Source organism: Pinus tabuliformis, chromosome 7 (assembly GCF_031772625.1).
Source record: "Pinus tabuliformis cultivar Carrire ecotype Pingquan chromosome 7, CPIR1, whole genome shotgun sequence".
Classification (NCBI taxonomy): Eukaryota; Viridiplantae; Streptophyta; class Pinopsida; order Pinales; family Pinaceae; genus Pinus; species Pinus tabuliformis.
The window spans coordinates 78397025-78424265 of NC_142293.1; positions in this window are offsets into that span (position 1 = coordinate 78397025).

The following is a 27241-nucleotide window of genomic DNA, read 5'->3' on the forward strand; positions in this document are numbered from 1 at the left end:
ATTGTGAAATTTATATACTTTAAGTGTTAGAGAGATTGGTGTAGATCTTTTTTAACTCTTGATTTGGTCTAGATCTATCTTAACTCTGGATTTACCAAGCCTCTAGATCCATTTTAATTTTGGATTTACTAAAAACCTATAGGTATCAAATCTCTCTCATGAGGTACATACCTCTTATAGAATTAAAAAAGATTTAGATGCTTGATAGATCCATAATTAAGATGGATTTAGGCTGATTTAATTATTAACCTTTAAATAAATCATATTAAAGAAAAATACTATAGGAAAAAACCATAAATTATAATCCAAACATATTAAACAAATCATCACAACAACTTTCCTTTAATAAATTGGAAAATTTTATATTATTATTTTTTATTTTTTCTTATATTTTATTTTATTTTATTTAAAAAAATATAAATTAAACATTACAACAAACAAAGTTACCATACTAAATTAAAAAACCCCTCTAAAACACTGAATCTCTCTAATTCAAATTATTAATGCCAGTAACACACAATCTTTATAATTCAAATTACTTTCTATATATTTTATTCTTTAATTTTATTTTATTTCAAAAAATATAAATTAAACATTACCACAAACAACGTGACGATGCTAAACTAAACTAGAAAACCCCTCTAAAACACTAAATCTATGTGATTCAAATTATTAGTCCCAGAAACACGCAATCTTTATAATTCAAATTACTTTCCAACATAATGAAATATCCTTGTGATCCTCAAATTCTACGTTACAATAGAAAATTTCTACGGAATCTCTCCGATTTGGTGTCAAATTGCACTAAAATCTATACAACCTTTTATTTTTTTTAATAAACAAATATTATGATCAAAATTAGGATGATACACAAATTAATGTAAAGCTATCTATACAATTGAATTTATTTATTTATAAGTAGAACTTCGGCGTAAATCACATAAAGAGAGACATTTGTCTCTCTTTATTATTTCCAACTGAATTTATTTATTTTTTTCTTCTTTGATTTTTTATTTATCAATTATTATTATTTTTATTTATAAATTAAATGTTGGAAATAACACTGAGAGGGGGGGTGAATCAGTGTTATCAGGGCAAATATTCTTTTTTCAAAATCAAATGATATACGCTACTTCAGTTGATTAAACCCACGTATATACGCAACTCTGCATAAGGAAACCCACGTATACAGAGCAAGCTTTTAATTTACTTTATCGTTTTGATGTTGATTGTTAATCTGTGTTTTAGAATCAAATAACCAGTAACCAGAAACAGTAAAACAGAGCAGAAAGACAATCGCACACAAGAACACAAGATATAAGGTGGAAACCCAATGTGGGTGAAAACCACCTGCTGCAATTCGTCTCTATCTTCCTTTAAATTAGAAACTTCTTTTACAATGTATTGGTGCAGTCCTTTACCAGTACACAGGTTACAACCTGCAGAGAGCTACAACCCTCTCTCGTTTTCCAGCTTCTTCTGGAAGGGAGCTACAACCCCCTTAGCTCTTGTACTAGCCAAGATACTAGTACGTAGATGCTGGCCTACTAAAGGCTACAACCTTCTCTTTCTTCCAGGGACCACGTTTCATAAATTTTCAGACTGGATCCATGAACTTCAATCAACCATCAAGAATTTCTGCATCAAACAATCTCCTTTTCACCAATTAGCACTGAATCAAGTAGACACTTCTCTGGCAGCTGTACCCAAATCACAGTAACAACAACTACATACCAAATTCTGAACCCAAAACACTGCAGCAACAAACAGAGGCAACTAGATCACAATAAAATATGTATACGCTACTTAAACAAGCTGAAACATGCGTGCATACGCTCCTGTGGGTGGAGCAACCTGCGTATACGTAGTTTTCCTTTACTGAACCTGCGTGTATACGCGCCTTCGCTTCACTGAACCTGCGTACAGATCTATAAAGGAGAATTTACTCTTTCAAACAGTCAAATGCTAAATAACCCAGATTATCAGATTTATAGATCAAGTGTGCGCCTCACAGAACAGATCAAAATCATACAAAGATACTATCATTCAAGCTTTAAAGATTATGACCCATCAATAGATCTTATCCTTCTTTATGCGCTTAGGTTCCTCCTTCATTTAGATCCAGATCTGCACCATAACCCCAATCACAAAATTTTTAGATCTAGCACATGTTAGATATTCAATTGATTCCAAAGATGCTTTGCCAAATGATCTCCTTCCTCTTTTATAGTCTTAGGCCTTTCTCAATACCACGGTCCAAAACCATAATAACACAATACCACGGGCCCAATACTTGGGATCAACACTTCTGACGAGATACCATGGTCCAAAACCATAGGTTCAAGTACCAAGGACTAACTACTACGGACCAAAGGTAACTTTTCCAACATATACGTGCTTTTCTTTGCATGAAAGTGCGTGTATATGCATACGCGCCTTTGTAACGTCTAACCCGCGTGTATACGCATCTTCGTCTAGATGAACCTATGTATATGTCTTTTCCTTCATTCTGAAAGCTGAACTGAGATCTGTTATCAAAGAGAGTTGTCATCAAGGACAACACCTGTGCCATAATGCCAACAATCCCCCCCTTTGGACTTGATGGCAACCCCAAGATCCTCAAAGTCATTCTCCCCCTTTGTCATCAAGGGAAAAGGGTTGTGCTCCCCCTGAGTACATGCTGAAATCTCTGCCCTGCTGTGCTGACCATGCTCCCCCTGTCTGTAGGCAAGATCTGCAAAAAGATGTTCTTCAAGAAGAACCGTGACTTATACATCATAAAAGACCTTCCTATCACCAAAAGACTCAATACATACACCCATCACCCAACCAAGTGGGGATACATCAGAAATTTACATATGACAACCAAGTTCATTACATGTTCATCCTAGGCATAGTGGGGAAACCAAAATAGGCCGTTACATGACCTTGACACCATAAAAGAGATACCACAAAAGAGATACATGACATAGAGACGAAATACTTATGAAAGTCACTAATAATTGATAGCAGCAACATCTTTCAATCACCATTTAGATCAGCAACCAAGATTTCCTTCTGTTCTCCCTCTGTCTTTGTTCCACCTGAACTCAACAACAACTTAGAACCAAAAGCTTCTAAGATAATGCCAACAATGCATCATTAGAAGTTTATCTGCTCCCCCTGAACCTGTGCCGAATGGTCTCTGTCAGACCCATATCAGAATATCTTCAACCAGAGCCTGTTCCTACTGATATCCATTAAACCTCTATATACGCGACTGTCTCTGCACAAACCGGCGTATGTACGCGGATCCTCCTCAGGCAACTCGCATACACCCATTTTTCTCTGAACCAGACAAGATTTAACAGCAAGATGATGCATTAACTACCCCCAGCTTCTGTTTGAGGTATTCAAAAGTTTCCCTGGGCAGTGGTTTAGTGAGAATATCAACAACTTGTTCCTTAGAAGGAACATACTCCAATTTGACCTTTTGTTCCAACACTTGTTCTCGGAGAAAGTGATACTTGATCGGTATGTGCTTGGTCTTTGAATGCATGACTGGGTTTTTTGAAATGCTGATTGCACTTGTATTATCACATAAGATGGAGATAGGTGGTGTACAAGTGATTTGAAAATCCTGCAAGGTCTGCATCATCCAAAGGAGTTGAGTGCAACAGCCACATATTCCACTTCAACTGTAGATAAAGCAATCGAACTCTGTTTCTTGCTGAACCAAGATACTAATCTGGAACCCATGAAGAATGCACCACCACTTGTGCTCTTCCTGTCATCCACGCTTCCGGCCCAATCTGCATCTGTATAAGCATGAAGTGTGAGATCTGTATCTCTAGGATACCATAAGCCATAGTTTTGAGTTCCTTGAAGGTACTTGAAGATTCTCTTAACTACCTGAAGATGAGTTTCTTTAGGATTTGCTTGAAATCTTCCAACTATTCCCACTGCATGCATGATGTCTGGTTGGGTACCTGTCAAATAAAGTAGACTTCCAATCATAGATCTATAGGTTGGTTGATGCACTGCTGCTGATTCATTATTTGCACTGAGACTGCATCCTGTAACCATAGGGGTACATACTGGTTTCGAATCTTCCATGCCATACTTCTTCAGAATCTGCTTGAGGTACTTGGTTTGAGACAAGAAAATACCGCCTTCATTTTGTTGGATTTGCAACCCAAGAAAATATGTCAGTTCTCCAAGCAAAGACATTTCGAATTCTTTCTGCATCACCAAGGCAAAGCTTTGACTCATAGCTTCTTCATTGCTGCCAAAGATAATATCATCTACATACACAACACATATTAGCAATTTGTCATTTTCAATTTTTATATAAAGATTGCTATCTGCTGATCCTTTTGAAAAACCTTGTTGATGAAGACATTTGTCCAAACGGTAGTACCAAGCCCTTGGAGCTTGTTTAAGACCATAGAGAGCCTTTTTTAGTCTGCATACAAGATTTGGATCATTCCCAAGAATGAAACCATCTGGTTGCTCGATGTACACTTCTTCTTCTAAGTCTCCATTCAGAAAGGCTGACTTCACGTCCATTTGAAATACTTTGAACTTCTGAAAGCTTGAGAGAGCAAGGAACATTCGGATGGCCTCAAGTCTAGCAACGGGAGCAAAAGTTTCTTCAAAGTCTATTCCTTCTTGTTGAGCACACCCTTTACAAATAAGTCTGGCCTTGTTTCCAATCACTTCCCCATTTTCATTCATCTTGTTTTTAAAGATCCATTTTGTCCCTATGACATTCTTATCTTTTGGTCTAGGAACCAACTCCCAAGTGTTGTTCTTTTCGATTTGCTCAAGTTCTTCATCCATTGCCTTGACCCAACATTCATCTTTGCATGCCTCTTTTACATTTTGTGGTTCAGTGGAGGAGAGCAATGCCAAATAGCTTGAGGCTTCTGCAATTGTTCTTCTTGTTTGTATACCTGCCTCTTTCTGCCCCAAAATTTGAGATTCTGGATGATTCTTCTGAACATACCTAGATGGAGTCTTCTCTTCTATCCTTATCTGTTCCTCTGGTGCCTCTTGAGGTTCTTCTTCATCTTCAGTCTGATTTGGAGGGTAGTCTTCATCTTCTTCGATATTTTCATAATTTACTTGCCTAGGAATGTTTCCTTTTTCATCAACCACCACATCAATGCTGTCAACAATTCTTCCAAGTCTTTTATTGTAACACTTATATGCTTTGCTGTGGGGAGAATAACCAAGGAGAATGCCTTCATCCTCTCTAGGTTCAAGTTTTCCAAGCTGTTCATCATTATTCTTAATATAGCATTTGCTTCCAAAAATTTTGAAATGCTTTACCGAAGGAGTCTCACCATACCGGAGCTCGTGAGGAGTTTGAGTGCTGTTCACTCGGACATTTGTTTTGTTGAGAATAACAACCGCAGCAAATGCAGCTTCACCCCACAAGGTTGTGGGAGTTCCAGACTCATCAAGCATAGCACGAGCCATTTGTTGAACCGTTCTGTTCATCCTTTCCACCACTGCATTTTGCTGAGGAGTCCTAGCTGTAGAGAATTCCCTTCTTATTCCATGTTCTTCACAGAAATCGAAAAATTCATTTGAGGTAAACTCCCCACCTTTGTCAGATCTGAGGCACTTAATTTTGTGATCTGATTCGTTTTTAGCCAAGGCTTTGAAATATTTGAATTTTTCGAATGCTTCATCCTTGTGTTTCATAAGACCTAACCAAACCATCCTGGAGAAGTCGTCAATGAATAATATAAAGTATTCTTCTCCTCGAGGTGACCTTGTCCTAAATGGACCACATACATCTGTATGGACTAGTTCAAGAGGCCTGCTGGTTGATCCTTCCTTCTCAGGGAAGTTGGTTCTAGTTTGCTTACCAAACTGACATGATTTGCATATGGTGTTGTCTGGAATTTTGATATCTGGAAGACCACGAACTGCCTAGTATTTGCATGCTTTCCTTATTTGTGAAAAGCTTAGATGCCCCAACCTCCGGTGCCATAACCAGTGTTCATCATCCTTGCTCAAATAGCATTGTTGTTGTCCTTCTTCAAATATGTATAAGTTATTTGGAGTTCTTCTGCGTTTGATTACTGTTTTTCCTATATCAAGATCACGAACACTAGATCCATTTGATCGAAATATTACCTCGGTTCCTTGATCGCACATCTGACTGACACTCAGAAGATTATGCTTCAAACCATCAACATACAAAACATTTCCAGCTTTGACCTTTTCTTTCAACTGAGCAGTGCCTTTTCCTTTTATGACTGCAGGGGTATCATTTCCAAATGAAACTTTCTTTCCCTTTTCTAAAACACTATATGATTCAAGTTTTTCTTTATCACCTATCATATGCTTCGAACATCCACTGTCGATGTACCATTGATTTTCCTGTCCTTCTGCATATAAAGCTATCCCACATCTTTCTCGTTGTGGTTCCTTCATTCTCCATGTTCTGGCACTTGAGATTTGTTCCTTCTGAGTTGTCTTCCCAAACCTGCTCCTGCATTCAGAATCTTCATGACCAAAGTTATTACAAATAGAACATTCAATTTCATTTTCAAGGGCCGAAAAGTTGTTATAGGTCCTTTTCGTGATTCCAGTCATACTTCTTTGTTTTTGAGCTTCTCTAGTCATGATTGTCTTATAGGCAACACATTGAGCAGCTTTGTGGCCAAAGTTATGGCATGAGAAACATTGGCCATTGAAGAAACTCCTGTGATTGTCAAATCTACCAGCCAAATGATTGTAGTTCCTATTGGCATCCATTCTTGAGGCAAATTGAGAAGGTTTTACTTGTGGCTGGTTGTAGCTTCTGTTTGTCCTTAAAGTAGATTGTCCCCGATTTTCCTGATAGTCTTTGTTCATTCTTGAGGAAAACTGTCCTTGATTTACCTGATGATTTCTATTAGGCCTTTGCTCACTCCTCCTTGCTGCATCAAGATAACTTTTGGAAGTGGATGCTTGTGATGCTTCTCCATTGTATCTTAGACCTATCTTGATTAGTGGAGAACGCTGCACATTGATAATCTCATCCAGAGTTTCAGATCCTTTAACGAATTTAAGATTAAGAGCTTTTATTTTCTCAATCTCTTTTATAAGACCAACAATTTCACATTCCAATTTTTCATGATGTTTTTCCCTTTCAGCCAGTTGACATTGTAGAGAATCAATAATCATACTTTTCTCTTCTAAACAGACTTTGAGTTTAGAGATTTCTTCATAAAAACCTTCTTCATCTATAGCATCCATGTAATCATCATCTTCAAAAGCCATTAAAATTTTATAATTATTACCTCGTTCATCTTCAACACTATTTGATAGTCCATCACTATCTTCATGAGTGTAATAGCTTTTCTTATTTGCATTTTGTTTCTTGTTCCATCTAACAGGTTCCTTCCCCTTGTCAATCTTATCCTTATGAGGACATTTGGCAGCATAGTGACCTACTCTTCCACAAGCAAAGCATTTGAAAGGTAACTTACCTCGGAATCTTCCAGCACCCCGTTGAAGGTTCTTGACAAAATTTGATTCTTCTTCTTCTTCTGACACGTGTCCTGATTCATAGTAGTCTCCTTTGCCTAAAGCCTTGAAAGCAGCTTCTCTCCTGTCTGATGGCCCTCCTTTCCTCATTTCATAAGCAGTTAGAATTCCGTGCAGCTGTGACATTGTAAGATTTCGTAGATTCTCTTTTTCTTCTATTGCAGAAACTTTAGATTCAAACCTAGGGGACAAAGATCTTAGAACTTTTTCAACCACAACAGCCTCTTTTATTTCTTCTCCCAAATTTTTCATACAATTAACAATCTTATCTACATGAAGGAAATAGTTAGCCACACTTTCATCATTATGCATTCTGAGATTTTCATACTGAATTCTGAGGGTTTGAAGTTTTGCTCGTTTTACCTGATCATCTCCTTCATAGCTCAATACAATCTTGTCCCATATTTCTTTTGCGGATTTATATTGCATAACCTTGACAAATTCTGATTGAGATAGACATCCTAATAGAGTATTGACTGCCTTTGCATTTGTTTCATATATCTTCTTCTCAGCCGGATCTGTAGGAGTTTCTGATGGAAAAGTATACCTTGTATCTATGATATCCCAGAGTTCTGTACCAAGAGATTGAAGATAGGCAGTAACTCTTACCTTCCAATATACGAAGTTTGTCCCATCAAAAATTGGTGGCCTGATTGATGCTTCCCTCTCGTAGTTGCTCATGATGAAAGATCTTCCTTCAAGCGATCAAGCTTCTTCTGAAGGACCTGCTCTGATACCAATTGTTGGAAATAATACTGGGGGGGGTGAATCAGTATTATCAGGTCAAATATTCCTTTTTCAAAATCAAATGATATACGCTACTTCAGTTAATTAAACCCGCGTATATATGCAACTCTGCATAAGGAAACCCGCGTATACAGAGCAAACTTTTAATTTACTTTATCTTTTTGATGTTGATTGTTAATCTGTGTTTCAGAATCAAATAGCCAGTAACTAGAAACAGTAAAACAGAGCAGAAAGATAATCGCACACAAGAACACAAGATATAAGGTGGAAACCCAATGTGGGTGAAAACCACCTGCTGCAATTCGTCTCTATCTTCCTTTAAATTAGAAACTTCTTTTACAATGTACTGGTGCAGTCATTTACCAGTACACAGGCTACAACCTGCAGAGAGCTACAACCCTCTCTCATTTTCCAGCTTCTCCTGGAAGGGAGCTACAACCCCCTTATCTCTTGTACTAGCCAAGATACTAGTACGTAGATGCTGGCCAACTGAAGGCTACAACCTTCTCTTTCTTCCAGGGACCACGTTTCATAAATTTTCAGATTGGATCCATGAACTTCAATCAACCATCAAGAATTTCTGCATCAAACAATCTCCTTTTCACCAATTAGCACTGAATCAAGTAGACACTTCTCTGACAGCTGTACCCAAATCATAGTAACAACAACTACACACCAAATTCTGAACCCAGAACACTGCGGCAACAAATAGAGGCAGCTAGATCACAATAAAATATGTATAATCTACTTAAACAGCCTGAAACCTGCGTGCATACGCTCCTGTGGGTGGAGCAACCTGCATATACGCAGTTTTCCTTTACTGAACCTGCGTGTATATGCGCCTTCGCTTCACTGAACCTACGTACAGATCTATAAAGGAGAATTTACTCTTTCAAACAGTCAAATGCTAAATAACCCAGATTATCAGATTTATAGATCAAGTGTGCGCCTCACAGAACAGATCAAAATCATACAAAGATACTATCATTCAAGCTTTAAAGATTATGACCCATCAATAGATCTTATCCTTCTTTATGTGCTTAGGTTCCTCCTTCATTTAGATCCAGATCTGCACCATAACCCCAATCACAAAAGTTTTAGATCTAGCACATGTTAGATATTCAATTGATTCTAAAGATGCTTTGCCAAATGATCTCCTTCCTCTTTTATAGTCTTAGGCCTTTCTTAATACCACGGTCCAAAACCATAATAACACAATACCACGGGCCCAATACTTGGGATCAACACTTCTGACGAGATACCATGGTCCAAAACCATAGGTTCAAGTACCAAGGACTAACTACCACGGACCAAAGGTAAGTTTTCCAACATATACGCGCTTTTCTTTGCGTGAAAGTGCATGTATACGCATACGCGCCTTTGTAACGTCTAACCCGCGTGTATACACATCTTCGTCTAGATGAACCTGCGTATATGTCTTTTCCTTCATTCTGAAAGCCTGAACTGAGATATGTTATCAAAGAGAGTTGCCATCAAGGACAACACCTGTGCCATAGCTCCAAACCTGTGCCATAATGCCAACATTAAATATTTAATATTTATTTTTACTAAAATTATTTTAATTTTTATTAAAAAAATTTGAAAATTACATTTTACAGTACATACAAATGTACTGTAGTACATTTAAAAATAAACTGTTATGAAGAAAACAATTATCCATCAAAATATTATACAAAAAACAGATTTTAAAAGGCTATTCCCAGTTAAGTTGTTGTGCTTCACTAGAAATACATATAAACATAATCATTACTGAAAGAGCCTCCTCTCAACTAGGAGAGAAATCTCATGTTAACACAAATTTCCATAAAGTGCACAGAGAAGAGATATATAGTTTCAATCCTATACATGTTTGACCACAAAGCATTCTATAAAAGGCCTATGGTAGTAAATGAATTATTGTTCTATTCCATAATCTTGTATATGCCTGGTGCTAGCTAACGCCCACTTCGGAAAGATCATCATCAATGTATATGCATATATGTGTGTGCATGTGTGTTTAATTAATTTCATACTAAACATGAAGTTGTTGTTGTTGGTTTTTATTTCCATACTTCTTATAGCATACATATTACTATTTAATTACATTCTTCTGTACTCCCGTACATGTCTATCAAATTAGAACAAAAACAATCAAACATAAATACAAACAAGATGCCAATGATTACAATAGCTTCCATTCAGAAAATGTTTCTCCTAATCACCCTAAGGACATCAATTTTTTTGTTGTTGTTATTACTAAATGTCCTATAGGGTAGAGTAATGTTTCCTTTGATCTTCTATCTGCATCAACATTGTATTCCTTGTGGATATGTGATACCTCCAATTCCCCCAAAAAATCTTGTAGTTGGTGAATTCTTTGTTGCTAAGGATTTAGGCCCAAATTATGTAAGTACTGATCCCTAATAATCAATCAATAACCACTTGAGAATCACCAAAAAATTGTAGGCACTTCACTTGCTTTGAAATTGCAAAGTCAAGGATGAGCCATAGCCCAATTAATTATGCTTTATTATTAGTTTTGGGCCCCATCCCTAGGCTAAGAAGAAAAGTATGATGATTATTAAGGTGAAATACTACTCCCGCTCTGCAAAAATCCCTAACATGGCTCTTGGCTCCATCAAAGAAAGCCCAAGCCTCTGAAGTATCTATCCTCGCCCAATTGGAATCATGTTCTTCTTCTTTAAACCTTCTGTGATAAGTTCCTTCATTGTTATTTTTGTTTTCAACACCACATGTTATATATTTGGGACCTGACTATCAAAGATGCTTATATTCCGATGTAACTAAACATGCTAAAGGACCAAACTTGGAAGATTTGAAACATGCTCCAAGGCTAGGGTTTTTCTCCACTCTATGAGGCATTCCCCTAATGATCTACTCGACCATGACCCTATGAAGGCCTCCTCAAATAAGATCGTTCTCCACACCACATGTGAAAAAACGCAATCCATGAACATGTGTGTCATTGAGTCTTGATTACCACAACATAGTGGTAATTTTGCAGGCCCTTCCCAACCACGTCTCAGAATATTAGCTTGCATGAGAATCCTGTTATTTAGTGCCAACCAAAGAAAGAGGCACACTACATCTAAACAACTTTATACCATTGAAAAGGGTCTGAATCTACTTCTTGTGTTACCATCACTAAACATGAAGTTGATGTATAAGATTTAAAAAACATATTCATAACAATTTTTTTTAATAATGGTCATTATATAAAATATTTTTATGTACTTAAATAAAATATTTCAATATAAACTTTATAAGATGTCTATTTTAAATAGATTTTTTTATATATCAACTTTATATAATAATTGAATTTAGGTTTATGTGAAAAGTCAGAAAATTTTTGGTAAAAATCACATCATCAGAGTTAACATTTTCAGTAAAAATCACATCATTTTTGTCGAGGCATTTCGAACCATCCAATGTAGTTCATGTCCAGATAACTTTATATAATGTTAAAATATTAATTTTAACTTTATATAATGTCCACTTTAAATATAATATTTAAATACTAACTTTATATATGAGAGAGATGTGTGATTTATTTGGCGAATAATGTTAAAATATTAATATAACTTTATATCATGTTAAAATATTAATATTAACTTTATATAATGTCCACTTTAAATATAATATTTAAATACTAACTTTATATATGAGAGAGAAGTGTGATTTATTTGGTGTTTAACATGAAGTTGACATATGACATTTAAATTAGATATATTTCAATATCAAGTTTATAAATAAGAGGTGTAATTTTTTTCGTACTCAATATGTACTTAATTAATGGCATGTAAATCAAATAAAATAATTCAGTGTCTACCATAAATAAAATATTTCAATTATCACTTTAGAGAATTCCTCTCTTTCTCTCTCTCTTTCATATATATATATATATATTCTCTCATAAAGATTCTCTAAAGTGGTAATTGAAATATTTTATTATATATATATATATATATATATATATTCTAATTATATTTCGTAAAAATAAGAAAACAATCTGATTCCTTAAAGATCTAGAATTTATGCCTTAAAAACCTTTATGAATCCCATAATGCCATGGACACCATTTTGGCTATCCATGTAGAGAATGATATCGTCTCTTTGGAATATGTTGAATTTGGGCTAAGTGGCTCAGTAAATGGAAAGCTAAAGGTATTGAAAGCTACCAAGTTGAAATTTTTAAAATAGGAGGGCTTATCCTCATCCCTCACATACACAAAATATTCAATTTAACAATGAAATAGGAATTCCTTAAGCCTTGGATGCAAAAAGAAAGAGCATGTGGTACACCTATTTAAATATGATCCTAGAAAGGTTTGGAGGAAAATTATTATTCATAGAACTAAAGAAACTAATCTATTTCCCTTGAAGAATTGGAATTCCTACCATAAAAACCTTTATGAATCCGTAATGTCATGGTCACAATTTTGAATTCCCATATAGGTGTTGATATCTTTTCCTTAGAAGGCATTGAGTTTGAGGTTAAGTGGTTCAGTAATAGAAAAACCAAGGATATTGGAGGCTACAAAGCTGAAATTTTTAAAATGGGAGGGCCTATCCTCATCCATTACGTACATAAGCTCTTCAATTTGGTAGTGAAACAAGGCTTCCCTAAGCCTTGGATGCAAAGCCTCATTATGCCTATCTTTAAAAGTGGGGATAAAAATACTCCCTCTAATTACAAGACCATTATAATTAACGACACTTTAACCAAGTTGTACATAATTATTTTGGAAAAGAAGATTAGCCTATGGTCAAAAAGCCATGGTAAAAGAGATAAGGCGAAGTTGGGTTTATGGGACATCACTCAACAATGGACCAACTTGTTACTCTTAGAATAACTATTGAAGAAGTCGCAATAATAAAACTAATCTCTCATGTTGTCTCATTGACTTTAGAAAAGTGTTCGACACTGTTACTAGGACAAATATGTGGAAGATGTTGGAAGAACAATGGTTCCTCTTGAGTTGAGGGTTGTTGTGACAAGGCTATACAAGAGTGTTAATATCAAGTTTAGGACTTGTAAGGGTTGGTCAAAGAAATTAAATGCAATATTAGAGTCAAGCAAGGGTGTCCCTTATCCTTTACCCTTTTTTACATAAAAATTTCTAATCTAGAATACTATTTGGCAGATGCAGATTGTGTTGGCCCTGCGCTCAATTGTTTAGTCATAAATTTTCTCCTTTACGCTAAAAATATTGTTCTCTTGGTGAGGAGCCATTAGATCTTAGAAAGCAACTGAGAATGTTCCAAGATGGGTATGTTTGCCAATACTGACAAAACTAAAGCCATTGTGCTGAGGGATGCTCTACAACCTAGTATGGGGGAGATGTTGTAGTGTCCATAAATGAGTGTAAACATTCAAATGTCGGTTCAATATGTGAGAGACATATTTAAAAAATAATGATTCATATTTATAACTATAATATTTCAAAACATCTAATTAACAAATATATAAAGAAACTTAATAAATTTAATTAATAAACATATAACTAAAAATAAAAAAATATTTCTAAATATAGAAATGTGAAAAATATATAATATACAAAGTAGCTATACATTAAAATCCATTTGGCCATATAATTAAAATAGTGAATCATATTCGCAACTATTATATTTCAGAATTTCAATATTTAATTAATAAAAATATAAAAATTCAATATTTACAATAAACTTTTTCTAAGTTATATGTCTACGTGTATCTACCTATATATAGCATCAATGCTATGAATATCATATTAAAAAAATAAAATAAAATAAAGATATAAAACACGCGAGAGAAAAATGCTTCACATACACACACATATATTATGAGGGTTTTAATTACATTAAAAATAAGAATATTTCTATATATAGAGATGTGAAACTTATATAAATATAAATAATATTATTTAGAAATATGATAGATGCATCTTAACTCCATATATACAAGGCGATGAGAAGAATAAAATCTCTTGAGGTGCAAACATTTCCTCAAGTTTTGCTCTTAAAAATAGGTTTGTTTCTTGAGAGGTTTGATCCCTCTTGGAGATTGTTAGATCCAGAATTAAAATGGATCTATGGTGGTGATAATTAAATCTAAAAATATCACATATGATGCCTTCATATATAACAACTACTATTTGGAGGAAGTTACTTCATACAAATATCTTGGAATTGATATCCATCACAAGCTCAATTGGAATTCTAAAATTGAGAAAATGATAAATGGAGATGGAAAGCTTACTATGGGTTTGAAAACAATCATAAGTCAACAAATCTTTGGATATGCGATAAAAAGAAACTCCTCTTTGAGACTCTCATCGTTCTTGTTATTTTATATTAATGTGAGGTTTGGAGTTGTAGTATTTCTAAAGAGTCATGGAGGAAGATAAAACATATAAAAAACGCCTTATAACCTACACTCTCAAGATTAAAGGAAATATTCCCTATCCTATTCTCCTGATTGGAGGAAGCATTTTTCTCATTGAAAGCATGGTCATGAATAGGTATCTTATGTATAAGAAGAACTTAACCAACATGGAAGCCAAAAGGTTTCCTAAAATTGCTTTCTAACTTTGGCCAAAACTCCCACCTTTGGCTCAAGCGAGGATGGAATAAGGATGTCCAAGACTGACTTGAACATTGGGGGATAAAGGAGGGGATCATTTTGCAGAATAAGGATAATATTGAAAATATTATTACATTAAATTTAAGGACAAATTGCAGGTGATAAAGGGAGGGAAAAGATAAACTAAGATATTATAAGGAGGTGATCAACCCCAATATGAAAAATGTAATGTATCTATATGTCGTGACCAATGTTAAGAAGAAATGAACATTAGTAAAATAAGAACAAATTCTCATGAGCTTCATAGTGAAATTTAGAATTGGAAAATCCCCAAAACACCATGGGATGGAAGAGTTTGTCACCTTTGTGACACTAAGAGGCTTGAAGACGAATGACAGTGGCTTTCTCTTACATTTTCCATTTTATACTCAGATTTGATATACTTTTGAAAATATTTGTCACAATACTAGTCTTCTTGACCTTTTAAGCTAGTAAAACTATGGTTATCTTAGAACACTTCTCTTCATGCTTTTCGAGCATAGAAATAAAATGCTAAAGATTTTCGAGTAATCTCTTAATATTCTTAAGGTCCAATAGACCATATCGGTCTTAGTGGACATTATTCATCATTATCATCATCATAAAGTAATTGAAAGTAAATCATTTGTGATTATCTTGGGTGGTTGGACAGAATGGATGTTATCTCCCCCTCCTAGGTTCAATTCCTTGAGAGTGACAATATGATAAGAAATATTGATGTAATTGTTTCACACCTATGAATATTGTTGTATTGATCCGCACTTTTCCCTCGGGCTGATGGAGAGGATGAATTCCCTTGAAAAAATAATTGAAAGTACAAAAAAATACGAGTGTAATAGAATATTTAAGATGTGTGTTGTTTAATATGAGAGAGATGGGTGATTCTTTCCATATTAAACATGGCATGAAAAATGCTCTCTCTCTCTCTCTCTCTCTCTCTCTCTCTATATATATATATATATATATATATCAACTAGCCAAATTGGTATTTTTTGAGGCATTTCTTCCAGCTAATTTTAATCAAAATTTGATAGAGATTTTTAAAAACTTCGTGTTTAAATTATTTAATGTGTAGATTTTGAATGCCCTAAAAGATTTTCAGGGCATTGAATTCATTTATGCATTCAAATACATATTTTAAACAACAAAAAACTACAATCTTACTTAAAATTATATACCTAGATATTAGTGAAAAAAGTCATTTCGTATATTAGTTAGTATGTGCATGTATATATATAAAATCAATTTAAATCCATATTAATTTTGAATCTATCATGTACTAAGAATGATAAGTCTCTTAAGGTGATTTTTTTTAATATTGAAAAACTCTAAAAAAAAACTACCCCTCAAAAAAATTGACCCATTTCATACATAATAAATTCAAAATTTAAATAAATACATATTGAGATTCTTCAATTCTTCCTTAATAAAATATTATTCATTCTAACCTCATAAATATTTGCAATTCCAAAACAAACATTACATAAATTAAATTAAAGCTATCTCCATTATTACCATTATTATCATACGAACAACCACAATGGCATACTCTTTGTTGCTACTGTTGAGCTAATTAATTGTTCCTAAAAGGACCAACTAACTACTACACATTAATTTATCAACCTAAGGTTTCATTTTTCTGTTTCAAGGTTATAAACACAATTTATGCAAGATAAATGCGGATATGACTAGTTACTATGATCCTATTGAAAAGCAAAGCTGCAATATCAAAGGAATCAACTCAAGATGCAATCTCTAATTATCGCAAATTATTCAAAACATTAACTTCCACAGGCTTCATAAGGAAACATCAAAAGGAAACATTGTGAACATCAACTTGTTTCTTAAGGAACAACAACTACAAAATAGAAAGACAACACTACAAAATCATATTGTTGAAAGCAATTAAGCAAATAAAATAGAAATCTATGATAATCTACAGGAAACAGAAAGAAAGAACACTACTCTTAACATATTAACTACAACAAATCTATTCTATAGCGATTTCAATAAACCTGATTCAAAACAAAGCATTCAATGTAACAAGCAAGTAGCAAGAAATTAAGAACAATTGCGCAAATAGAAATAGTTGGAACAATAGAATCAAACACCAATTTAATGATACAAGAGAAGACAACATTGTTTCCAGGATCGGGCCCAAATCCGGAATCAAACTGCCTTATGAAGAAATCAACACAATAGACTAAATCTGAGTAATAAACACTTCCATTCAATTGCAGAGAACCAGTTACAATTAATGTATTCGCAAGTCTGATCTTGTGTAAAAAATAATATTACAACTTTGAACAACCCCTTTCGAGGCTTAATGCCAGTTTTTATATTGTACCAGTAAAAGATAAAGATGAGATAATCTATTTTTAATAACGAGTGATCCTGAGAATCTAAAGATTCTTAGGATGCTCATTTAAGCTACAAATATCTTAATGCATCTGGAATACCAGGGTGAGAGGTCGTCTTCAACTAATTTGCTCCAAGCAGAGTGTAACAACCTGAGGCTTATGCGATCTCCCACGATCATTCCAAGATGCAACATCAAATATCAATGTATTAATAGATTCCTGTCCAACAATGAAGATCCATTCGTTAGGAAATAACACTTTAATGATCGAATTCGTTCGTAAAATAATAAATAATAAATTATAAAATACTACTAAAATCCATACTACACAAATTAGAATAGCCTAATTATAGGAAATACTTAGAAAATAGTATGAAAACTAAGAAGTAAGGCAAGGAAAAAATGACAATTATGAGGCCCAACATCACCCACCAACTGACCTTTTTGCATGACCACATGCAAACAAATGATTAATATGTAGGGTAGTTAAGGAGTAATCTTCGTAAGCTTCCTCTTCTTTGTGCCTAAATCCATTTCTACTTCAGAGCTCTTCAAAATCCACAAACTTACTTGTTTATCATAAGTCATAATCATACTTATAAAATGACTGAGGGTACCAGATCATGGGGCATCTATACCTGCCATCCTATCCAGTGGATACCTCTTTACAATACCAAGTGAACATAGTCTTTTTCTCTAGTCACGACATATTAAAAATTGTAATAACCAAATGGTTATCTATTTTTGACTTCATTAGGTGATGCCTGCCATCTCTCCTTATCTCCATGAAGAGCCTCATCTCTGTTGTCTTCCAAATATTCCATCCCTGAGTGCAAGATATCATATTGAATTTGTGCAAGTGTAGGAGCAACACAAGGTTTCTCTATAAAGATACCATGACGAATTTGTGTGCGAAAGGGGTTATTAGGTTCCCCTCTAACCCAAAGATCAAGACCATGCTCCCTTCTTTGCAAGGTATGACAAACCTTTGCCCACTTCACCTTGTTTTTGGAAAATAATATAAAATCCTGAAGTTGAATATCTCCAATAAATGGGACAAGATTTTCTTCCACATGCTCTTTTAAAAAGAAATTATGCATATATAATTCACACAAAAGATACTGTGTATACTCATCCTTTCCGCGAAAAGTAGAAATGAAATCTAATACATTTCTAAACTCAAGTGTTTGTCCATATTATATTGCTTTCACTTTGACCAATAGATATCACTCAAGCAAATATAAAGCATAATTCTGAGCTGGGGATTTACATGCCAAGGCATCTAAATAAATAGAACACATTTCCTTCATTTTCTCTGCAACTTTCTTAAGATAGTCCTTTAATTATGTACTTCCTTTTTAGATTCTCTTAGTTGTGCATAAGTCTCATCTTATGTTGTTGTCAGTTCTTTAAATTGTTGGAGCAACTCTTGGTGTTTCCTTTGTTGTCGCTTTTTCTAGCACCTGTAGCACAAGTGCTTCAGGAGATATAGAAAGCTTCCTAGAGACAGCCTCTAGGTTGATTGTAGACCAGTGCTTAGGACATCTTAAGAGAAAAGTTATTTTGAATATTATCAGAGGGGATTTCGGCTGCACTCCAATTGTCACGTAGTTTGAAAAGACAATAAAGGGGGCTTGGTTCAATAGTCTTTCACCAAGGTGAGCTCAAGTCAATAAATGGATCTAAATGCACAAGGGGTAAATCAGGCCAATCTCAAAGAGGAATGTCTTGCTCTGGTGGCCCACACACAACAATAAGTAGCCTTAATATTGGTGTTGTTGTAAAGGTGAAAGGAATAGAGGGAAATCGATGTAGAGCGCCGGAGAGAACGTAATATCCTCAACAACAATATCCAACAGAAGTATGGAAGACTGAAGAGGTGGAATAATAGGAATTGTGGAGCGCGAATTATGGTTTCATAATCTCTACCTCATAGACACACTTGTCACTAATAAGCATAAGTAAATATGTTCTTATTACAGGTACTGCAAGCTATCAAATAACCCAAGTAAATATGTAACTACACATGTACTATTACTACTCAACAATATACATATAACCATGAGAGAATGAGACCAACAACTTCATTACATAATTTCAGAGGAAGAAAAACATATATGAAATGAGTTTTACAGTGTATGAAACCAGCTCACAAAAATATAGAAAAGATAGATCAACGCCTTAGAATTCGGCCTCTTCGAGGGGGCATCCTCCTTTACATTACACAAATGAATGATTCCTTGATGATTCAAATGACAAAACCTCATTTCTATATATAGGAGTCTAAGGAGTCACAATATAACCTAGCCGACCTAACAATAATGATATAAAGGCACAAAAATAACAATAGAGGGATTCTATGGGGCACAGTAATAACAATATGGGGACAATAGGGGCACAACAATATTAATAAGGGATACAACTACAATAGTAATGGGGTAATCACTAGTATTATAGGGACCTGACATGCCCCTCTCCTTCAAAAAAGTGTTGTCCTCAACGCTTGAGTAGTTCTGGATGCTTCTGTATAAAATTCTCATCCTCCCATGTGGAATCTTCAGCGGATAAGTTCTTCCACTTGATGAGATACTCTGAAATTGATCGATTTCGTAGCTGTCGAGTTCTTGTTTCTGTGATTGCTTCCGGTTCCAATATAATTTTTCCTTCCTCGTCAAGTTCTGGCAATATTGTTTGAACTGGGAGCTTGTCGCTTATAACCTTCTTTAAACATGAAACATGGAAAACTGGGTGCACTCGAGAAGCTGCAGGAAGCTCCAATTTGTATGCAATAGTACCAATCTTTTGCAACACCTTGTATGGACAATAATACTTTGGTGATAATTTATTATCCTTCTTAGCTTGCTTGAGGGACATTTGTTTATATGGTTGTAGCCGTAGGAATACCCAATCACCTACATCAAAACTTCTTTCGCTGCAATGTTGATCTACCTGTTGTTTCATTCTATTTTGCGCCAACACGAGGTTATCCTTTAAGAGTTGGAGGACTTTTGTTGATGCTCGATGTGATGTTCCACTGCTTGAACCTTAGAATTTTCTTTTAAATATGATGTGATGGATGGTGGCTGATATCCATAAAGTGCCATAAATGGGGTCATTTTTGTTGCTGTATGGAAGGATGTGTTATACCACCATTCAGCCAGAGGCAACCATTTGACCCATTGTGTCTATTTATTAGATACAAAGCAACGAAGATATCCTTCCAAACATTTGTTTACTATCTCAGTTTGCCCATGAGATTGAGGATGATAAGATGAGCTATGAGCTAACTAAGTACCGAGACAAGAAAATAATTTTGTCCAAAAATTTCTAGTGAAAATGGGATCTCTGTCACTTACAATAATCGTTGGGTTTCCATGTAGCCTTTGAATTGTTTCCATAAATGCAGTAGAAACTATACTGTCTTTAAATGGATGTGATATGCACAAAAAATTGCATACTTGGTAAGTCTGTCAACTACCACCATGATGACACTCTTTCCCTCAGACTTGGGTAAACCTGTGATAAAATCCATTGAAACCTCCTCCCAACATTGGCTTGGAATGGATAAAGGTTGCAATAGACCTGGGGTCTTAATTGTTTCAACTTTATTTTGTTGGCAAACCAAACATTTCACAACAAACTTTTGAATATCCGATTTAAGGCCATCCCAAAAAAATTCCTTCTTAACCCTGTGGTAAGTTTTTAAAAATCTTGAGTGCCCTCCTAAGGGAGTAGTGTGCAATTCCATAAGAATCGTTTGTTTGAGTTGGGAATTCTTACAGAGGTATAAGCAATCTTTGTACCATAATGAATCATTTTGCCAGCTAAATGTATCAGATGTACCAGAATCTTGCTGTAACTTTCGAATAAGTGCCCACACTTCTTCATCATTCTTCCATTCCTCCCGTTCTTCGTTTATCCAATCTGGTTGGATAATAGAAATGGCGCACGACAATGCTTCCACATCCTTATCCTTTCTTGAGAGTGCATCTTCCACCACATTTTGCTTCCCTTTTTTGTAGATGATTTCAAAGTCATAACCCAACATCTTTGTGACCCACTTTTGTTGCTCTTTAGAGGATAATCTTTGTTCTAAAAAGTATTTAAGGCTATCATGATCCGTTTTTACCTTGAAGTGTTTTCCCATTAGGTAGGGTCGCCATTTCTTAAGTGCATGTAGTATTGCCAACATTTCCTTCTCATAAATAGCTTTGTGTAAAAACTTTCCCTTGATTGGACGACTTTCAAAAGCAATGGGTCTTTCATCTTGCATTAAAACAACACCAATTCCATTTCCTGAAGCATCACATTCCATAATAAAGGTTTTTGTGAAGTCCGGTGTAGCTAAGACCGGTGCTTGGCACATTGCTTCTTTAAGATGTTCGAAGGCCTTTGTTGCTTTTGGAATCCATGAAAATATCTTTCTTCAATAATTTTGTTAGAGGTGCTACTATTCTCCCATAATTCTTAACAAACTTGCGATAATACCTTTTCAACCCGAGAAATCCTCGCAGATGCTTTATGGATGTGGGGATTTTCCATTCCTTAATGGCTTTAATTTTGCTAGGGTCTACCTTAACTCCTTCATGAGATACAATATGACCCAGATATTCCACCTCTTGTACTCCAAAGAAACATTTGGATCTTTTTTCATATAATTGTTTCTCCTCCAATAGTTGTAGCACCTTGTCAACATGTTCAACATGATCTTTCCAAGACTTGCTGTAGATTAGTATATCATCAAAAAATACTAACACAAATTTTCTAAGGAAGGGTTTGAAAATGGAAGTCATCAAACCTTGAAATGTAGAAGGTGCATTGGTAAGGCCAAAAGGCATGACCAAAAATTCATATGACCCTCATGAGTTCTAAATGCTGTTTTCGAAATGTCTTCAGTATTCATTCTGATTTGATGATATCCGGAATGAATGTCCAACTTGGTGAAGTAAATTGATCCATGCAATTCATCTAGTAATTCATCAATGACAGGAATGGGAAACTTATCTTTAATAGTGAGCTTATTGAGCTCCCTATAATCCAGACACATGCGCCATGATCCATCCTTCTTGTGCACCAATACTACTAGAGCAGAGAAAGAACTTTGACTAGGTTGAATTATACCAACCTCTACCATTTCTGCAACCATGCGTTTAATTTCACTCTTTTGGGCATAGGCATATCTGTACGGCCTGATGTTTGGAGGAACACTTCCTGGAAGCAGATGAATAGCATGATTATGCTCATGAATAGGTGGGAGACCTTTGGGAGTCTCAAATACCTTGGAATGATTGTCAAAGACTTTTTGAAGATCTAGAGAAATAGATGATTTCGATGTGGAAACATCTAGCGAACATAATTGTGCAATTACACCTCTTTGTTCTTTTTTTAGAAGCTTTGTCATACCGTTAGAGCTAATTATCTTTCCTGGTTTCCCTGCAATACCCCTTAATTCAACTTCCTTTTCTTCCACATAAAATTTCATGAAAAGTTCTTGAAAATTAAAAGCTATTGTACCCAAGGATTGTAGCCATTAGACTCCTAGTACAACATCAACACCTCCCACTGGAATGGAAAGCATTGGGCTAGTCAATACATATTCTCCCATGGATAGCTTGATATTACGGTACTTTCTAGAGCAATTTATTGTTCCTCCATTTGCAACCATCACTTGACACTTTGGTGCTGGATATAGGAAGAAATTCAATTCTTTTGCTAGCTTACAATGAATAAAATTGTGGGTACTTCCTGAATCAATCAACACTATTACCTTTTTCTTCTTGATTTGTCCTTCTATCTTGATGGTTTGAGGAGTGATAATTCCAGCCAATACATTACAAGATATGGCCGGATTCATTTCTTCTTTATCTAGGCTTTGTTCCTGGAGTATATCCTCTTCTTTTGACCTTTCTTGCTCCTTTTCTTCTTCCTCTTCATAATCTATGTAGAATAATTTCTTTTCAGCACACTTATGACCTTTAGTGTATTTCCTACCACAACTGTAACAAATCCCTTTTGCTCTTTTTTATTCCAATTTTTGTGGTGTCAACCTTATAGGTTGTGGAAGACTAGGGGAAACAACACTTCCATCTTTATAGTTGTGAGTGGTATGCTTCCTAGTTGCCATAATTTTGCTTTCCATTTTTCTTGCTAACCTGAATGCCTTCTCTAATGAATCAGGTTCCCAAAGATGAACATCATGTTGGATATTATCCTTTAAAGTCCCTATGAACACATCAATCCTATGCTCCTTTGGAATATTTTTTATCCTTATGTTCAATTTTTGGAACTCCTCAATGTGCTCCATTATTGAACCCTTTTGTTTGATACTTATCAATTGGCTAAAAAAAGTGTTGCTTTTTGTATCCTCATAATGTGCTATCAATTCTTTCGTAAAAATTGCCCAAGTGATAATTGTTTACGAGAGCAAAGCCATTGATACCATACAAACTGATTTGGTTCCAAATATAAAGTTGCAATATGTACCTTTTGTGTGTTTTTCACATTATTGAGATTGAAAAATTGCTCCATCTGTAATATCCATGTTGCGGGATCCTTGCCATCAAACTTCCTCATATCGATTTTTGGAATATGGTGGGTCTTCAATCCAACATTAGAGTCTATGAAATCATGATTAACATTTCTTTTGTGTGCATCATGAGTTTCCTTTACTACCCTTTCACCATTAGTAAGTATTTCTTGTAGAAAATTTGTCAAATCTGTCTTCAAATCTGCCATGTCTGTCTTCAAATTTGTGTTCAAATCTATCTTCAAATTTTCCATCTTAGCTTCCATGCCATTCATCTTAGCTTCAACGCCATTTATCTTAGCTTCTGTTAGCTTTTGTGAGAGTGACATTTGTTGCACTTGGTCTTGTAATTTTGATATATCATGTAGCATTTCTTCCTCTTCTTCATGAGTCATGCTAGAGCTTTCAGGTTGCTTACTAGGTGTTTGCATTTTCTTTCCTCGGGGCATCAGTTACCAATAATAATTCTCTACTATGCCCTTTGAATTCCTTCAAAATTATTTTTCAAACCAAGCTTAAGCAAGAATTTAAAAAAATCTACACACCTTTTTTCACTTTGTAGGAGCTCGATATTTCCTCTGATGTATCTCCGTAATATCGGATCATCCAGTTTTGAAATTGTGACCTACAGTAGCCCTCTGTGTCCTCTTTCCAATGCCACCAGTCTGATCCAAATTGGATTCTCCAAGGAAGAGTTATGCCAAATCTTCCAAAGTGACCTAATTATAGACTAGTTCAGTAGAGCAAAATTGTACGACGTGCCACGTGTCTCTGTTTCGACCTTTGGCTCTGAAAATATATACAAGAAACTAAAGTCCATCCTCTTTCGGTACCTTCTTATGAAATTTTGATCTGATACTTAGAGAGAAAGTTATGACGATTTTCCCCAGGTCACCTGTTTGGAATGTAATTTAGGAGTCTGCAAAAAGACCAACTTCCTCAGATCATATCTCCACAAATATAGTGCGAAAAGATTTGAAATTTGGACCCGAGGTTCAGTGCGATTTCATCTCAAATGGGTTTTTTTTTTTCACTTCTGAAACGTCACAGAAAAAAGTTATAGCGAAAATGCCACGATGACCCATTTGGAGCAGTGAAACCCTAGAATCCAAAAGCTCTGATACCAAATGTTATGAAACCAGCTCACAAAAAGATAGAAAATATAGATCAATGCCTTAGAATTCAGCCTCTTCGAGGTGGAAACCTCCTTTACATTACACAAGTGAATGATTCCTTGATGATTCAAATGACAAAACCTCCTTTCTATATATAGGAGTCAAAGGAGTCACAATATAACCCAACCGACCTAACAATAATAATATAAAGGCACAAAAATAACAATAGAGGGATTCTATGGGGCACAGTAATAACAATATGGGGACAATAGGGGCACAACAATATTAATAAGGGATACAACTACAATAGTAATGGGGTAATCACTAGTATTATAGGGACCTAACATACAGAGGGGAAAAAATAATACTTACTTCTATGACAGGAATCAACAAAATAGTTTCATTAATCCTTCAAGGGTCCAAATAACTAGTACATTACATTCAAATTTGTATCGCTCAAGTCCCTCATGAACAGGTAATTAGAACCAAAAGTGGAACCACAGAATTTGGACCCCTCGAGTGCAAAATTCCAGAATCCCCGTTAAGTGTTTCTTCCTTCCTTTTATAAGAAGAGGGAGAGCTTGGAAATCAATTACAAAAATATCTCATCCTGAGCATCCAACTTCTGCTAGACTAGCTGTCTTGGCGTGCAAGGCTCTTTCGCTCCAAATTATTACAACATAAAAGATTTTTTCATTAAAACAGAATAAAAAAACTAAGGAAAACTGAATTAACATGTGAAACTAAAATGATGGTGAGGAAAATATCTCCCAACCATCCCGGTGATTGTCCCTGATCAGGCCATGTTATGCCTTATACTCTCTCGGCTGGTTCCCTATTACTTTCAGTCTTAATGACTTTAGTTCTTCATTTACAGGAACTGGGAGCGATCTCCCATGATGTCTATAACATGTCTTAAGCACAACTGCCAACTCATCCGTCCCTTCTTACATTCTTTATCAAGCCATCAGAACCAACCATGCCCTGTGATTATACTGTTGTATCGAAGCTCAGGCCATTCGGGAACTTTAAACTAGATAGGATTTATAAAATTGTGAACGTCGATCTTTGACTGGCCCCTTCTTCCTTAGCCCCGAGGGCTTAGGTGAAAACTGCATGGTAGAAGTCTTGGGGACTTAAGGCCTAAGTCTTCAAGAGCTAAAATCCCTTTAGCTGGGATGAGGAGTGATTCTTTGATATATTGCATTGTAACAAGTCCCAATGCATAATACACAGGACCATACTACATATGTGCCTAGGGCCCTTTTGCAATATCACAACTCGATGATCGACAATTTCATAACACTCTATTTGGTGTAGCCTCCCAAAACTTGCGACATGCGACGTGATGTGGTTTGACCCACATGGAAAGGAAATGAGGGAGGGCTTGTGCCAAAGCTTGAAAACATAAAAACCCTTCGATAAACTTTATCTGCTTTATAAAATCTTTTATCAACTTCTCTGCCCAACCATTAGTTTTGATACATAAAGCACACATATTCATGCGACCCGCCTTATGCCACCTGTCCACCTTGCTTTGGGCCCACGATATTGGGTGTTTCTTCGATATGCATATCGGAAGAAACCCTAATACGCTCCTCTATGAAATGCTAATATCACACTATTTGCGATCACCGATATGTGATTGTCCCTTGCTTCTTAGCCCCAGCTTTCGGTTCTTCAAATTGTTTGTGACTGTGGGCCAGTCCCAACATCGAAGCCCCTCAATCAGAGAATTCTAATTGGAGGACTTAACTTGATGCAGTGATATTTCTCAATCTCTGATGAATGATCTGTGAGATAATGTCATGCTTTTCCATGTGTCACCTTGTGAGTGGTGACATGTGTCACCTTGTTTTGGCCCCTTATGACCCCTGAAAATGCTGAATATGCATGCCAGGTGTACACCGTATTTCCACGTCATGATGACACCAAAATCCACGTGGCTTTATTTGGACCAATGGTATTTTGCCACGTGGGCCTCTGGAGGAGAGAGAAAAGGCCCACCCTCTTTTGGTTTTGCAGCTGAATTCCTTTGTAAATACTTTAAGGTGTTCTCCTGGCGGTTTACACTATCGACACTTTTTTCTTGCAATTTATTTATAGTGGTCCCTCAAGGACTGTCAAATGTTGATTTGTGACATGTCTTGCGTAGATGTGCCATAATTTGTTTACCTTCGATTGTGATCATTGATATGTTATGCTGCTTGAGACCTCCGATTGTGGTCACTGATATTCTATGTTGTCTGAAGCTGTGATCGTAGATATGTGACGCGACTATGATGTGCAATCGTCGATCATCAATATCGCTTGATGTGTGATCGCAGGTATGCCATGTCGCTGGA